Source organism: Microcaecilia unicolor, chromosome 2 (genome assembly GCF_901765095.1).
Source record: "Microcaecilia unicolor chromosome 2, aMicUni1.1, whole genome shotgun sequence".
Lineage (NCBI taxonomy): Eukaryota > Metazoa > Chordata > Amphibia > Gymnophiona > Siphonopidae > Microcaecilia > Microcaecilia unicolor.
This window is the reverse complement of record NC_044032.1, coordinates 312,316,324-312,331,986: the sequence shown is the minus strand read 5'-3', so window position 1 is coordinate 312,331,986 and position 15,663 is coordinate 312,316,324.

Here is a 15,663-nt window from a genome sequence, read left to right as displayed (position 1 = left end):
TAAAGTTAAATGTAGTATTTTTTTATGCTCACCATATCTTTTATGTCCACCACCACCACCTCTCCATATCCCCCACTTCCCCTCCCGCCACACACCCCACACTCCCTCCGCACAACACACACATGCACATCACTCTCCCCCCTGCAAACACCACCACAGCATGTAAATTAGGTATCTCACAGTCCTATTTCATCCTCCCCATCACCCTCCCTGTCCCCTCTGGAGACCACCTCTCCCACCCTTCCCTCTAGCTGCTGGGGATGGTCCAGGCCTTCAGATTCCTCCCTCAGACTCATCAGAACATGCAGTTTCCTCTGCTTGTATTTGGAAATCTGGACACATGGCTTTGTGGATGAGCTGCTGCTGGGCCCAGCACCCAACAAGGCAGTATGTACTGCTGCAGGAGGGACCTGGCCTCAAGGTTGTCCCACTGGCCTGGGATCCTTTGAGTCACATCCATGCCTGTTTGAGGGTGGTTGCTGTGAGGCTGGGCTGGATAGTGTAGCCACTGATCCCACTTGCGGCTGGTGTAGAGGGTGGGTCTGGTGGAATGGTGCCCTTACTGGGTCCAATGGGAGAGTCAGGGACCTGTTAGGAGGCAGTGTGCTGGACAAGGCCTCAGTGTAATTGTGGAGATCTCCTCACTGGCTCCCCAGAAGTTGCTGCCAGATATTTTGCCCAGCATCCTGACTGTCCTGCTGCATGGTATGCATCACCTGCAGGCAGTCCTCTTGGGTTTAGAGTTTCTGCTGCTGAAGTTGCACACCCTCATACAGCAGCTGTAGCTTCTGGTGCCGGTAGTCAGCCAGCTGCAAATGTTGGCCCAGGAGTTTGGTGGCCAGTCGCACAACCTTCCGGAAAGCACTAAAAACCCATTTATTCAAGCAAGCCTATCCAAACGATCCAGATTAATCTTATGAGCCATCTACCTAACACATACCCCCATGATAACAATATTGACCCAGACTTCATCTCCCACCTTACTCCCCTCTCCATTGCCTTTTTCTACCTACTTACCTTGTCTATTATTCTGGTATAATTAACTTTTACCCTCTCTAACAATATTCTGTATTCCTTTTACTATGTAAGCCGCGTTCAACCTGCTTTGAGTGGGAAAGCGCAGGATACAAATGAAATAATAAATAAATACTTAAATTAATATGAAACCAGCTTGACATATTTAAATTGATGAAACCAGCTTCTGACTTCTGAGAACTCCCCCCTCCCTCAGGAATCACTGAGGATGGCAAATGAACCAAATGTTGCCCAGCTGCCTGCTAGCCCTGTGTTTTCTTGATTACCCCTAATTAACATACCTATGTCCTCTCTGGGCATCTGGGAGCAGGGCTCTCTGAGAACAAAAGAAAGCCAGACAGATAGGCTCCAAAACTAGGGACTTCAGAGTAGAACCTGTGAAAATGCCCACCTTCCTTGTATCAGGAAATTAAACTGGAGGTTTGCAAAGGAAAGAACTGAGAACAAAGGCTGGGAAGGGAAGAAATCATTTGATCCCTCTCTGGGCCTGTTAGGTATATAAAAGTCAGAGCACATGGCTCTGGGCTGGCAGCTTTTCTTTCTTTCTTTCTCTACACACCACCATCTTGAGCCTCAGAGCACAGGGCTCTGGGGCTGCTCTCTTTCTCTGCACACACATACCTTTAGCCCTACCTTAAGGCTTCTCTCTTTCTCTGCACCCCCTCCCCCCATTCTTACCTTTCTTTCATTGATTCCCATCTAAACCCCCACACACAGATACAGCATTGTAATACTTTCCTGTACTAAGTGTTGTGATCCTATATATGCAAATACAATATACTTTCTATATACAGTGGTGGAAATAAGTATTTGATCCCTTGCTGATTTTGTAAGTGTGCCCACTGACAAAGACATGAGCAGCCCATAATTGAAGGGTAGGTTATTGGTAACAGTGAGAGATAGCACATCACAAATTAAATCCGGAAAATCACATTGTGGAAAGTATATGAATTTATTTGCATTCTGCAGAGGGAAATAAGTATTTGATCCCCCACCAACCAGTAAGAGATCTGGCCCCTACAGACCAGGTAGATGCTCCAAATCAACTCGTTACCTGCATGACAGACAGCTGTCGGCAATGGTCACCTGTATGAAAGACACCTGTCCACAGACTCAGTGAATCAGTCAGACTCTAACCTCTACAAAATGGCCAAGAGCAAGGAGCTGTCTAAGGATGTCAGGGACAAGATCATACACCTGCACAAGGCTGGAATGGGCTACAAAACCATCAGTAAGACGCTGGGCGAGAAGGAGACAACTGTTGGTGCCATAGTAAGAAAATGGAAGAAGTACAAAATGACTGTCAATCGACAAAGATCTGGGGCTCCACGCAAAATCTCACCTCGTGGGGTATCCTTGATCATGAGGAAGGTTAGAAATCAGCCTACAACTACAAGGGGGGAACTTGTCAATGATCTCAAGGCAGCTGGGACCACTGTCACCACGAAAACCATTGGTAACACATTACGACATAACGGATTGCAATCCTGCAGTGCCCGCAAGGTCCCCCTGCTCCGGAAGGCACATGTGACGGCCCGTCTGAAGTTTGCCAGTGAACACCCGGATGATGCCGAGAGTGATTGGGAGAAGGTGCTGTGGTCAGATGAGACAAAAATTGAGCTCTTTGGCATGAACTCAACTCGCCGTGTTTGGAGGAAGAGAAATGCTGCCTATGACCCAAAGAACACCATCCCCACTGTCAAGCATGGAGGTGGAAATGTTATGTTTTGGGGGTGTTTCTCTGCTAAGGGAACAGGACTACTTCACCGCATCAATGGGAGAATGGATGGGGCCATGTACCGTACAATTCTGAGTGACAACCTCCTTCCCTCCGCCAGGGCCTTAAAAATGGGTCGTGGCTGGGTCTTCCAGCATGACAATGACCCAAAACATACAGCCAAGGCAACAAAGGAGTGGCTCAGGAAGAAGCACATTAGGGTCATGGAGTGGCCTAGCCAGTCACCAGACCTTAATCCCATTGAAAACTTATGGAGGGAGCTGAAGCTGCGAGTTGCCAAGCGACAGCCCAGAACTCTTAATGATTTAGAGATGATCTGCAAAGAGGAGTGGACCAAAATTCCTCCTGACATGTGTGCAAACCTCATCATCAACTACAGAAGACGTCTGACCGCTGTGCTTGCCAACAAGGGTTTTGCCACCAAGTATTAGGTCTTGTTTGCGTGGGGGATCAAATACTTATTTCCCTCTGCAGAATGCAAATAAATTCATATACTTTCCACAATGTGATTTTACGGATTTAATTTGTGATGTGCTATCTCTCACTGTTACCAATAACCTACCCTTCAATTATGGGCTGCTCATGTCTTTGTCAGTGGGCAAACTTACAAAATCAGCAAGGGATCAAATACTTATTTCCCCCACTGTATATCCAAATCCGTGTGGATTATGTATTCTTTGGGAACCCACTGCCTCTATGAACCCACTGCCTCTGTGAACTGGACCCGGGACCATACCTAGACAATGAATGCTGACATATGGGGGCTCCGGCTCAGGTTTTGCAAGAGGATCTCCAGCTGGGTAAGTAAGGACATTTTTTTGCATGTTTTTCATAAGTACTTCTAGGCGTGTTAGGGGGGGACTGAAAGTTGAATTAATTTAATGCTGTGTTTGGGCTGCTCAGAAAAGACTGATATATCTTCCAACTTTGTATTGGAAGGGGTACCAAGTGGAACAGTCCCACATTTTAATACACTACATATCTGTCTTTGGTAATCACTTAATTTTCTGTCACTTTGAATTATTTCTCTATCTGGCCATTTTCTGTCTTGGTGAAAGTCAGCTCAGCCTGACAGGAACTGACAGTTGGCATATCTAATCGTTTAACACTTGCCTTGCTAAATCTATATTCATTCTGAACTGTCTCTCCAGTCCCTCTTCTGTATAAAAAAGGGCATTTCCAACTCCAAGAGCCACACAGAGCTAGTTCCATATATATATATATATATATATATATATATATATATATATATATATATATATATATATATATAAAGAAACTAGCCAGGCCCCGGTACCAATAAAAAGTATTTTCAGCAACCTCAACCATGGACGCTTTTGATCTTAAAGAACTAAAGGTAATGGTACAGACTTATTGTAACAAAAAGGGAGGCCCATATGATGGAGAATTCCTGGTGTAACATCCAAAAACAAATGGTACACCATTCCCAAGAGTTCAAAAAGAAAGCTAACAAATGGAAATGTCTTTTTATACAAGGCCTGTGTAGGGGGCTCATTAGTCTGAAACAGGAAAATGCAGAACTGACCACTCAGTGCACTCAGTTAACCAGGGACATAGAGGAAGCACAAGTTTGCATCTCTATGCAATGTGCACAAGTTGTGCAAGCCACAAACTCCTTCTTATATGTAAATTGTGAAGAGCAAAGAAACTACAAGCCCCAGAAGGCAGTGCAGCACCAGAGAGATTCAGAACCAAGGAACTACAAAGCCCAGAAGGCAGGGCAACGTCAGAGAAGCCAGGAGCTAAGAAACTATAAGCCCCAGAAGGCAGTGCAGCACCAGCAGACAGATCAGGGGAAGGGAGAAGAATCTATGCAAGGGGGGGAGGAGCCGGGGTGTGATTGGGAGATGGAATCAGATGGGGGAAGGGAGGAGCCCCTAGACCGGGAGGAAGGGGAGGAGAGAATGGAACTGGAAGAGGAGAAAGGAGGGGAGAATGAGGAGGAAATGGAAGTGCTGGTGGAGAGCTCTTAAAGTGAGTTATGAACTGAACTGGGGAGAGTGAATGAAGCCTTGGTGAATTGACCCGGTGGGTGGATGTCAGGTGGTTTTGTGCTGACAAATGAGGGAGGTGGGTCATTAGGTCTAAGAGTGAGAAAGTGACTTAGACCATATTGCCATTGAATGGAACTGTTTAATTTCATTTCTAAGATGAACTGTGTTTGAAGGCAATGCTAAACTAAACTGTGTTTGAAGGCAATGCTAAACTAAACTGTGTTTGAAAGCAGTGCTAAAACTGAATTGAGGAGGAAAACATTGCTAACTGAACTGAATTGTGAGCAGTGCTCATTAACTGTGGGAAAGAGCAGTGCTACTAAGTACTGGATTAGAAGCAGTGCTGGGGAAAACCATATTGCAAGCAGGGCTCAAATGAACTGTGTTTAAAAGTGGAGCTACACTGAGGAGAGGGAAAGGCCTGTGAAACCTTAAAGCAGAGTAAATGTACTCTGGAGATAATAAAGCACTTCTGGTGATTTGCCGGTTGTCCAGAGACCCTGATTGCAGACTGTCGACTCGTGAGTGAAGGGCGTGCTTGGTAAAGAAAGGAAGAGACTGAGAAAGAGTGGTGCGGAGCTGGCGGCTGAGCATGACAAAATGAACAATTGGATGAGGCTAAAACAGAATTAAAACATTTAAAAAGTAAATGTGCCTCAAAGGACCAGATTAACTCTGTGCACTGGCAGGCCCCGAGTATTTCTCCCTCAGCACCTCTGGCCTATGAAACACCCTATAAGCCAGTTTTTCAATTCATAGAACCACAAAAGAACACAGAAGTGTGTGTAGTGGATTTGAGAAGTGGGGGCAAATCTAAGACTGAAAACACTGACTTAAGCACTCAAACATGTATAGATGAGGAAACCCCAGGCTCAAGCACTAACCTGAGGGACAGGGAGGATTCTGCAGACACAGAAATTGACCCCAGAACACCAGTAAACCTGGTACTATTTGACTCATTAAAGGATAGTGACATTGAAAGGATAATACAGAAGGTCAGCCCTATGCCTTTTAATATGAATGAATGGTGCAAATGGGCCACTGATATTCTGATTCACTGGGGGCTAGGAAAGTATAAGAGGAAAATGTCTGACTTTGACAGACTTATGTACGTGGCTTTAGGACCCCACTATTTTAAAGTAGGATCTTTAACCCACCCATGCCAGTTGGTGAAAAAGGGTCTTGAGCAATTATTTCGCTGTACTCAAATGGAAGCATTTAGAAAACTTGCACCCCTGCCAAATGACACACTAGAACAATTTGCGTACAGATTGTGGGTGCTGGAAGCAGCCTTTCAAGACCAGGAGGGTTGGCCCAAAACAGAAGATTATGGTCAGGAACAGCATAAAGAATTTTTATTGGAAATCCTATCCCCTGAGATTACTAAACATCTCCGATTGCTTGCTGAGGATCCCAAAGAAACTCATTTGGACACTTTGATGCTCAGGATTGGACCTGTGTGGAAAACTCAGCCATCCCAGCTAATTACTGTGTCAGAAGCCAAGAAATGGCAAGCAGAAGGGCCATCCCACAACAATAATAGTTCAAGAAACACAGGACAGACCCCCTGGAGAGGGCAGGGCAGAGGTAATTAAAAATAATTCCTCAAGCTACATCCCGTTTCTTGAACACAAAGCACAGAGAGACCAGTTAGCACAGCAGCAAATTAAGTGGGAGCAAGATAAATATACCATACAGCTAGAATTAGACAGAATAAAAAGGGAATTGATAGCTGCCCAGGACAAGCAAAAAAAAAAAAAAAAAGGAATAGGGATGTCCTGATCTCCAGTGTCCAAATATCAAACAATCCCAAGTCTTTTGTGCCCAGCCTGACTCCTTTCACGTACCTGAGCATGTGCTTCCAGCACCTCGGGAGAGGGGAAAGGAGACAGACTCTGAATATAAATTAAAGTTTGTGGCACCCTTGATATTGGACACTTGTGGCCGCCCCAATATGAACAGCAGGATAGGGGGTCAGGATAAATAAGCATTGATTGACACAGGGGCTGGAATCAGTTTTACAAGTAGGGCTTCTCCTACTGCAGACCAGGAAAATGTGCAAACATATGAAATCCAAGGGGTCAATGACACAGTTACCAACTGTGTGGCTATTCCAGTTAAATGGGGTATCCCGGTGCAGATGCAGAGGGAACATGATAATGAAATTTTGGAAACCAATGCCACCACTATAGTAAGCACAGAAAAGGAGATAATTGGAATTAATGTCCTCAACCAGTTAAATCTGGTAGGGGATATGGCTAATCTTACATTGTGGCAATGTATTGGATCTCCAAAAATGTCTACACTTTAGCTGCACGAAGTAATTCCCATGCATTTGGCCACACAATGCACAAAAGCTGACCAACAATATGATCTGAGTGTAATTCCCACAGAGGTTACAGATATCCCTGTCTGGGCACAAGACAAACTAGAATGCGGCAGAATGTCCACAGAAATCCTGTTGGAAGGAGAGGATCCTCCGCCACAAAAGCAATATCCAGTACCTCATCAGGCAATAGAACCCGTAGCTAAGATTATACAGGTACTGGAAGAGAGGGGCATAATTAGACCGATCTCTTCTACATGCAACTCACTAGCTTGGCCAATAGTTAAACCAGGAGGCTCCTTTAGACTGACCATAGATTTCCGTGCCTTAAATCAAGTATCAAAATCTGTGGTACCGGTGGTAGCCTCATTCCCGGAAATGATCTCTAAAGTAAACCCCAACTGTAATTTGTTTTTCTGTCCTAGACATTTCAAATGGGTTTTGGAGCTTGCCTCTAGCCCCGGAATACCAGTGCAAAACAGCATTTCAGTGGCTAAATAAACAGTACACATGGACTGTGTTACCTCAGGGTTATAAGGATTCTCCATCCATTTTCCACGAATACATGCAGGAAGCCCTAGCCCAGGTGTCTTGTAGAGACAATGTAATCCAATATGTTGATGACATTCTTTTTATTTATTTATATTTATCAACACCAATACAAAATAGTTCATTACAAAGCCAAGTACTGCATTATACAACATACAACAGATGTCTCATTTACAACACTTGCCATCAGAAATACAATCTCCTAGAGTGTCTGTCTCATATTAACTTTTTTCTTTTATTAAACAACCACTCAACACCCCCCCTTAGCCTCATTGAACCTCCACATCCATAAAAAAACCCTAACAATCATTCCATCTTGCACACACCTATTACCTACCCCGCCCCTCCTCCCTCCCTCCTCCCCCCCCCCCTTAATCCTCTGAATGGTTAGGGTCCTTGGACATTATCTCCTCCAGGAGTCTGTGCCAGAGAGAAGCATAGTGCCTGTTAAGTATATTTGAGGAACGGCCATAAATCGTGCATTCATGTTACATAGTAACATAGTAGATGACGGCAGAAAAAGACCTGCACGGTCCATCCAGTCTGCCCAACAAGATAACTCATATGTGCTACTTTTTGTGTATACCCTACTTTGATTTGTACCTGTGCTCTTCAGGGCACAGACCATATAAGTCTGCCCAGCACTATCCCTGCCTCCCAACCACCAGTCCCGCGTCCCACCACCTATATACAATCAAAGTGGTTTACAAATAATAAGCGCAGAAAGGTGGGTATGCCAAATCTCATTCCCTTTCCCCATTTTCACTTTCTACCCCCCTTTCCTCAACAGTCCAGCATCTCCCTTTTCCCTTCCCTTTCCTCTGTATCCAGCATCTCACCCTTACATGGCTTGCTGCTACCATCACAGCCCTCTCCACTTCCAGATTCAGTGCCAGTGTGGGGCCTAGAAGAACAGGTCCACATTCATGTGCTGCCAGATCCAGCCCCACTCTCCAATACAGGACTTCCTCTCAGGAGGGGACTGGGGCAGGATATGATAGCACATGAATCAGAGAAGGTAAACTGCACCACTCTAGTCCCACTACTACCCTAACCTTTCTGCAGGGATAACATCTGGTTCTATCACAACCAAAAAAAGATAATTCACTACAAAACAGTATCGATACAAAAATTACCTAAGTAAATATGTACTTACACAATATAAGCCACATTGAGCCTGCAACTGGTGGGAAAATGTGGGGTATAAATGTATTAAATAAATAAATAAGAGGGAAAAAGCCTCAGAACACTGTCAGAGATAAAGTTAAACCTCTGAACTGGAAAAGGTAAATCATGTCATAGGTTAAAAGAAACCCTCTATCAAAATGTAAGCTATTTTTCAAACTTTCAAATTCATGAAAGTGTAGAAAAATGTGTGTGCGTGTGTAAAAAAAATCTGGTTCTCCCTGAATTACTTTAGCAAACCTTGGCATACTTGGTTCCAGCTTGGCTCATATGTTCAGTGGAGCATGGCTCCTGTGGCTCATCTCATTCTGACACCTATGATCCTTGAATTGGCTGGGGCTAGGTGTGAGAATGCTGTGCAAGCACAGCTCACATCTCCTAGCAGGAAAGGATCATGGTCATTGCTTAACAGTAACACTTGCTGGCCGGATTCAAGGTCCATGATTGCAGGGTTCTGGAAGGAGGCCTGGTGCCTGGCAACCTCCAGTTCCAGGTAGTCACTGAAGTGACTAGACTACGTTGAGTGGGATATAAAACACGAGAAAAACCCCTGGATAGCTGCAAATGAAGTTCATGGTACTGGGTTCCAGCTCTGAAACAAGGCAGGAGGAGAAATCTACCACTCACAACACACTAAAAAGTTATACATGGTCAAGTAAGTGTGTGTCACTACTTGTTTACTGCATTTCAACTGCATTGGGCTATTTCTGTTACTTTTGCCAACCAGCATGAATAGGGTGCTGGTTCTTCATTTATCCAGAATTGCAGTATTGTTTTTTTGACTGCTAACATTGACATGTATAGAAATCTCCTCTGCGGGTAAGACATCCCCTTTATAATCAAGTCTGATTGGTCCCCCAGCAGCAGTGCAGAGTAGGACCACTCCACCATCCTGTGCAACACTCTATTGAGGATCTCAAAAACCCTGTTCCAAAGAATCAATTTTGGACATTCTAAAAATAAATGCACGAAAGTACTAATCCCTGACTGGTATTTTTGACACTTATCTGAATCCCACAGCTTCATTAATTTCCCCTTCACACGGGTAATGTACGCTCTATGTAGCAGTTTATATTGGGTTTCTTGCCAGTCTGCAGATTTAACCATTTCATAAAGTGTCGTGAAGAGTAGGCAATACTGAGACTGTGAGTAGTGTGTTCTCAGCTCCTCGTTCCACCAGGAGATGTTACCTACCATCCCTCCCTCTGGGATAGTCATTTTCACCACTTTATACCAGTTTGATAATCTATTCCCCGTGGAGGACATTCCCTGAACCAACCCATCTAAATATCCATATTTCCATGTGTCTCCATATTTCACCCTCATCTGCTGCCAGTAATGTCTTGCTTGCATGTAGTGTAACAATTGGTTATTGGGGTTCTGCCAGTTCTCTTTTGCTTGGGTAAAGGACATGAAATTATCCTCCCCTGGAAGGAGCATTTGACCAATGGTGCTACACCCTCTCCTTGCCCACTGCTGAAAAACCGACAGGCCCGGGAAATCTGTCAATCCAACAAAATGCAGAAAGGGTGAGGCATATGGACTGCATGCCTGCTTGGTCCTCCACCAACTCCAAGCAGTGCGCAATGGCCTAAGAAAGGAAATTGCTAATTTAGCTTTGTACCCAAACCTGGTGGTGTATGTAACAAGTTTGTGAATGCAAATGGTGAGCACCATCCCTCCCACCATCCTGTCGGTGTAAACTTCGACTGGCCTATTACCCCTTCAAACACTATTCTCAACAATGCTGCTACATATAAAGGAGCGCAATAAGGACCTACATAGCCTCTCATCCTTTCTTTTGACCCATATGGGCATTGTTTGCAAGGGGTACAACAGCTTTGGGAGTAATATCATCTTAGCCAAAGCCACCCGCCCCAACAGGGAGACCGGAAGATCCTTCCACCGTAGACATATTTGCTTGATCTTATCTATCTGATCTAATATGTTCCTTTTATACATCACCTCTGGATTAGTGCTAAGATATATACCCAAGTAACGCATCGGATACTGTACCGCTGGAATGGACAGGTTCTCAAACTTTGGACTATTTGCTCTTTCTGAAAGTGGGAGAAGCTCTGATTTAGTGCAATTGACTCGCAGTCCCGATATAGCCCCAAATTCTTTAACTATTATTAATGCCTTCTTTAAATGTAAGGGGGCATCTGCCAGATATAGCAGGATAACATCTGCAAACAGATTAATGCAGATCTCCTGCCTCCCCACTTTGAAGCCCTCGGAGCTGATCGCTCTGGCGAATCTTGATTGCCAGTGGTTCTATAGCTAATAAAAATAACAGGGGTGACATTGGACACCTCTGTCTAGTGCCCCTCTGCAGATCAAAGCTTTCTGTCAAATTGTTGTTAACTAATAATCGTGCCTGAGGATTAGTGTACAATACCCGGATCCAATCAATAAACCTGCCCTACAATCCAAACTGCTCCATTACCCAGAATAAGTATTGCCAGGATATACTATCAAATGCTTTTTCCATGTCCAACCCTGTGATGGCCTCTGTTCCCCCCCCCCCCCCCCCCCCGCCCTCTATATGCATGTATTGCTGCTAAGGCCCATGTAAGATTCATTGAAGCATACCTGCCGGGAACAAATCCCACCTGATCTTCATGAATAATATTCAGAAGAAAGGCATTCATTCTCTTTGCAAGAATGTTCGCTAAGAGTTTTACATCCTGATTGAGTAGGGATATGGGACGGTACAACCCCACCTGTGATGGATCCTTCCCAGGCTTGGGTAACAATATAATATTCGCAATATTTTGGTGAAGACCCGCCCCTTCCGTAATTAAGCTATTATACATGTTAGCCATCGGATTTGCTACTACATCTGACAGTATTTTGTAATATTCTGGCCCATACCCATCTAGTCCCGGAGCTTTTGTCAGCTTAAGTGCCTTAATGCCCTGTCTAACCTCCTGGTCAGAAATGGGCCTACTCATAATGTGCGCCTGATCCTGTGTGAACTTAGGGATTGAAATATCTCTAAAAAAGTCAGCCCTTTGCATGGTATCCAATTCCCTCACTCCATAGAGTGCCTGATAGTACTGAACAAACTGCTGTTGTATTTGATTTTCCTGCTGGTATGGTCTCCCCTCGCCGTCCGTAATAGATGTAATAACCTGCTTTTTTTTTATAAGGGCGCACTAGATTGGCCATAATCTTTCCAGCTTTACTACCCCATTTAAACAATTTGAATCTTTGAAAGTAAATGTCCCTCTCAGCTCTACTATTGAGCAATTGGTCGATTTGTCTATGTAGCCCCGCCAGCCTTTCCTTCAAAGACTTATCCAGACAACTTACATGCTGCCTTCTAATGGTCTGGTATTCTTGGGATAACTTTAACAATTCAGCCTCTGACATTTTCTTCCTACTCGCTGTATATGCCAGTATATATCCCCGCAGCACTGCTTTAAATGCTTCCCAATACGTAACTGAGTCCACGTCTGGGGTCTCATTATGAGCTTGATATTCTAGCCACTTCTCTCTTAAGTAAGTACGGAAAGCTACATCATTAAACAATGAGGGAGAGAACTTCCACACCCTCTCTGACCCATCAGCCGTATATGAAAGAGTTAATGAGAGTGCCGAGTGGTCCGACAGTGTATGGTCTATCTTTTGCTATTGAAAATAGAGTTTGACTATACTTTCTACTCAAACCCGCATGATACATATTTTCTAATTTCACAAACTCTGTCATGTGGGTGCAGCAGGCGCCATACATCCACTGTCCCCAGCTGGTGCATCATAAAGTTAACACCCTTATTTTCCAAGGCTCTACTCCATGTTTTTGCTGGTTTACAATCAATTGTAGGATCTGCGAGGGTGTTAAAATCCCCCCCTACTATGAGTTGATATTCTGAATGTGGGATCAGCTTAACAACTATGTTTGAAAAAAATTTATGATGGTATATATTGGGTCCATATAAGTTGCAAAGGCTCAGCTTTCCTCCCCACAACTCACCCAAAATTATAATGCAACATAACATAGTAAATGACGGCAGAAAAAGACCTGCATGGTCCATCCAGTCTGCCCAACAAGATAACTCATATGTGCTACTTTTTGTGTATACCCTACTTTGATTTGTACCTGTGCTCTTCAGGGCACAGACCGTATAAGTCTGCCCAGCACTATCCCCGCCTCCCAACCACCAGCCCCGCCTCCCGCCACCGGCTCTGGCACAGACCGTATAAGTCTGCCCAGCACTATCCCTGCCTCCCAACCACCAGCCCTGCCTCCCACCACCGGCTGTGCCACCCGATCTCGACTAAGCTCCTGAGGATCCATTCCTTCTGCACAGGATTCCTTTATGCATATCCCATGCTAGAAGTTGCTTTAAGTGCATTCAATTCCTGCTTTACATCAGAATGTGGAGAGAATGTAAAGGAAAATAATCATACAGTGGTGTATATGGAATGATTTGATTGTTGCAAATGTTGTACACATTTTAAAACATTCAATAAAAAATTTAAAGTTAAAAAAAATAGATACAGCAGGTGCAAGAACCCTCGAACGCCAATGCACTCTGTTAAATAAAGGCAGCCAGCAGCTCAGGGAGCAAGGCCTGGATGCACTCATCAAGGGCCAACACCGAGAAAGACTGGGGCATCGGCTCAGAGACAAGCTGCAGAACTGTTGGGGTCAAGACGGGAGGTTGGTCCTGGCTGCATGCAGATCTCTGCACCAGCACCTCTTGTATAAAAGGAGCGGTCCTCCTGTTGCCGACGTTTCTTGGGTGCTGAATCCCTTAGTGCCTAGAGCTCCCAGCACCTTGCATCGAGAGGGACCGATGCCAATGCTTCTTGTCTTTCGCCCGAAGCTGGTTATTGAGGCTTCTACCCTCTTTATCTACCCTCTTTATCTTGAATTGTTCTATGAATGTGAAAGGGTAACTGCTTGTGAATTAAAATGGCCACACCCCTTTGCCTGCTATTGAAGGATGAACACACTACTTTCACCTACCCATCCTCTCTTCAGCTTTACATGCTCGGCACTAGTCAAATGAGTTTCCTGCAGATAAGCAATATCCACCCCTTTATTTTTCAGCCAGGACAGTATTTTAGTTCGTTTAACAACAGGAGAATGTAAGCCATCCACATTTAGAGACATAAATTTTAACTATATCTACTAGGCATATCGGTGTTATGCAGGATGTTCTCTCTTATAGTCCCGCAGGCCTCCCAGCTAAGCCTGCCAGATTCTTCCTCCCTCTGAGCATCGACCCATTCAAAACACCAACACTTTGCAGACCCCACTATTTTTGCACACCCCTTGTTCCTCATACCGATCCCCTGCCCTATTACTACCCTATGCTCCCCCCACTCACACTCCCCCCTCCCCCCCAATATCACAACCATTCCCTTCCTCCCTCTCACCACACTCCCCCTCCCCCCAGATAGCCCCTTCCTCCCTGAAATTCCAGATCGCCATCCTTCCCCGACCCTCACAACAAGAAAACGATAACCATCCAGCGTCCTCTCAGCCCATGTGACCACCCCATTCCCTCTAAACACTTTCCCCCCCAACAGTTAAACCAAACCGTCCAATGTATTCGTACGTTCTGCAGATTTTAACTCTTCTTTGCCCGGTATCACACTAAATTCTGCTCACTCCGTCCGGTTCCTCACTTTCTCCATCGCAACTGCTCCTCTTTCACAGGATTCCGTAAACGATGTTAAAAGTCCTCCATCCACCATATCTGCTATGTATCACATGCACAGGCCTTTGATATTGCAGTCAGCTATCACACTCCCTCTGATCCTTTCTGTTTATGTTATCCAGAAAAGCCTGAGCCGTTGGCACTTACAAGAATACTACAGACTTCCCTTCATGCCAAACCCTCAATTTAGCTGGATACAAAAGCGAGAACCTTATTCCTTTTCTGTGCAATGATGTGCATGCTGGCGCCATTGCTCTGTGTTGCTGCACTACCGCTGCCGAGTAGTCGTTAAATAGTAAGAGCTTGTGGCCCTCATATTCCAAAGCCGACTTCCTTGAACGAAAGGCTTTTAGCAACATTTCCTTTCCCAGCCAGTTCAAAAAGTGTGCTATTGCTGTGCGCGGCTTAGTTTCATCCTCTCTTCGCAACCCAATCCTGTGTGCACGGTCGCATTGCCAGGAATCTGTTCGTCCTTCGACGCCCAATTGCTTTGGTAGCCAGGTGCCGAAGAACTGATACAGATCTTTATCTTGGATTGACTCCGGCAGCCCGATGACCTGCAGGTTATTACGACGATTTCGATTTTCTTGTTCCTCCATCCTCTCTCATAAAGCTGCAGCTTCTTTTTGTAATTCCACTATTTGTGACGCCATACCCTGAGCAGTGTCTTCTTGTGCTGACACCCACTGCTCCACTTCATCAAGCCTCCGAGTCTGCATATCAAACTTTTCATTAATCTCATCTACTGCTGATTGTATTTTATTCAAGCGATCCTCCAACGCTGTCGCCACCGTCAATGAAATCTCTCTGGCCCAATCTCCTGCCTGCATTGCATTCGCTTGCGGTGATTCTCGCTCCGACACCATCTTTAGCGCTTTTACTGGTGGTGCGTTTTTGCTTTTCAGGCCTCCCTGGCTCCTCGTGGGCATACCTTCTGCCTAAATGCTCCCGTTTTTGCTCCGCTGAGCCCTTACAGTACTCTGGACAGGACGTGAGTATTTAAAAGTTACTGGGGTGGTGAAAAAGCTGCTATATGACGGGTTTTAGCTGAGAGTCAACGGAGATCGCCTTTTCCTGCTGCTGCTGATCAGGTTGCAGGCATCACGTGACCCCCCTGTTGATGACATTCTAATTCAATCT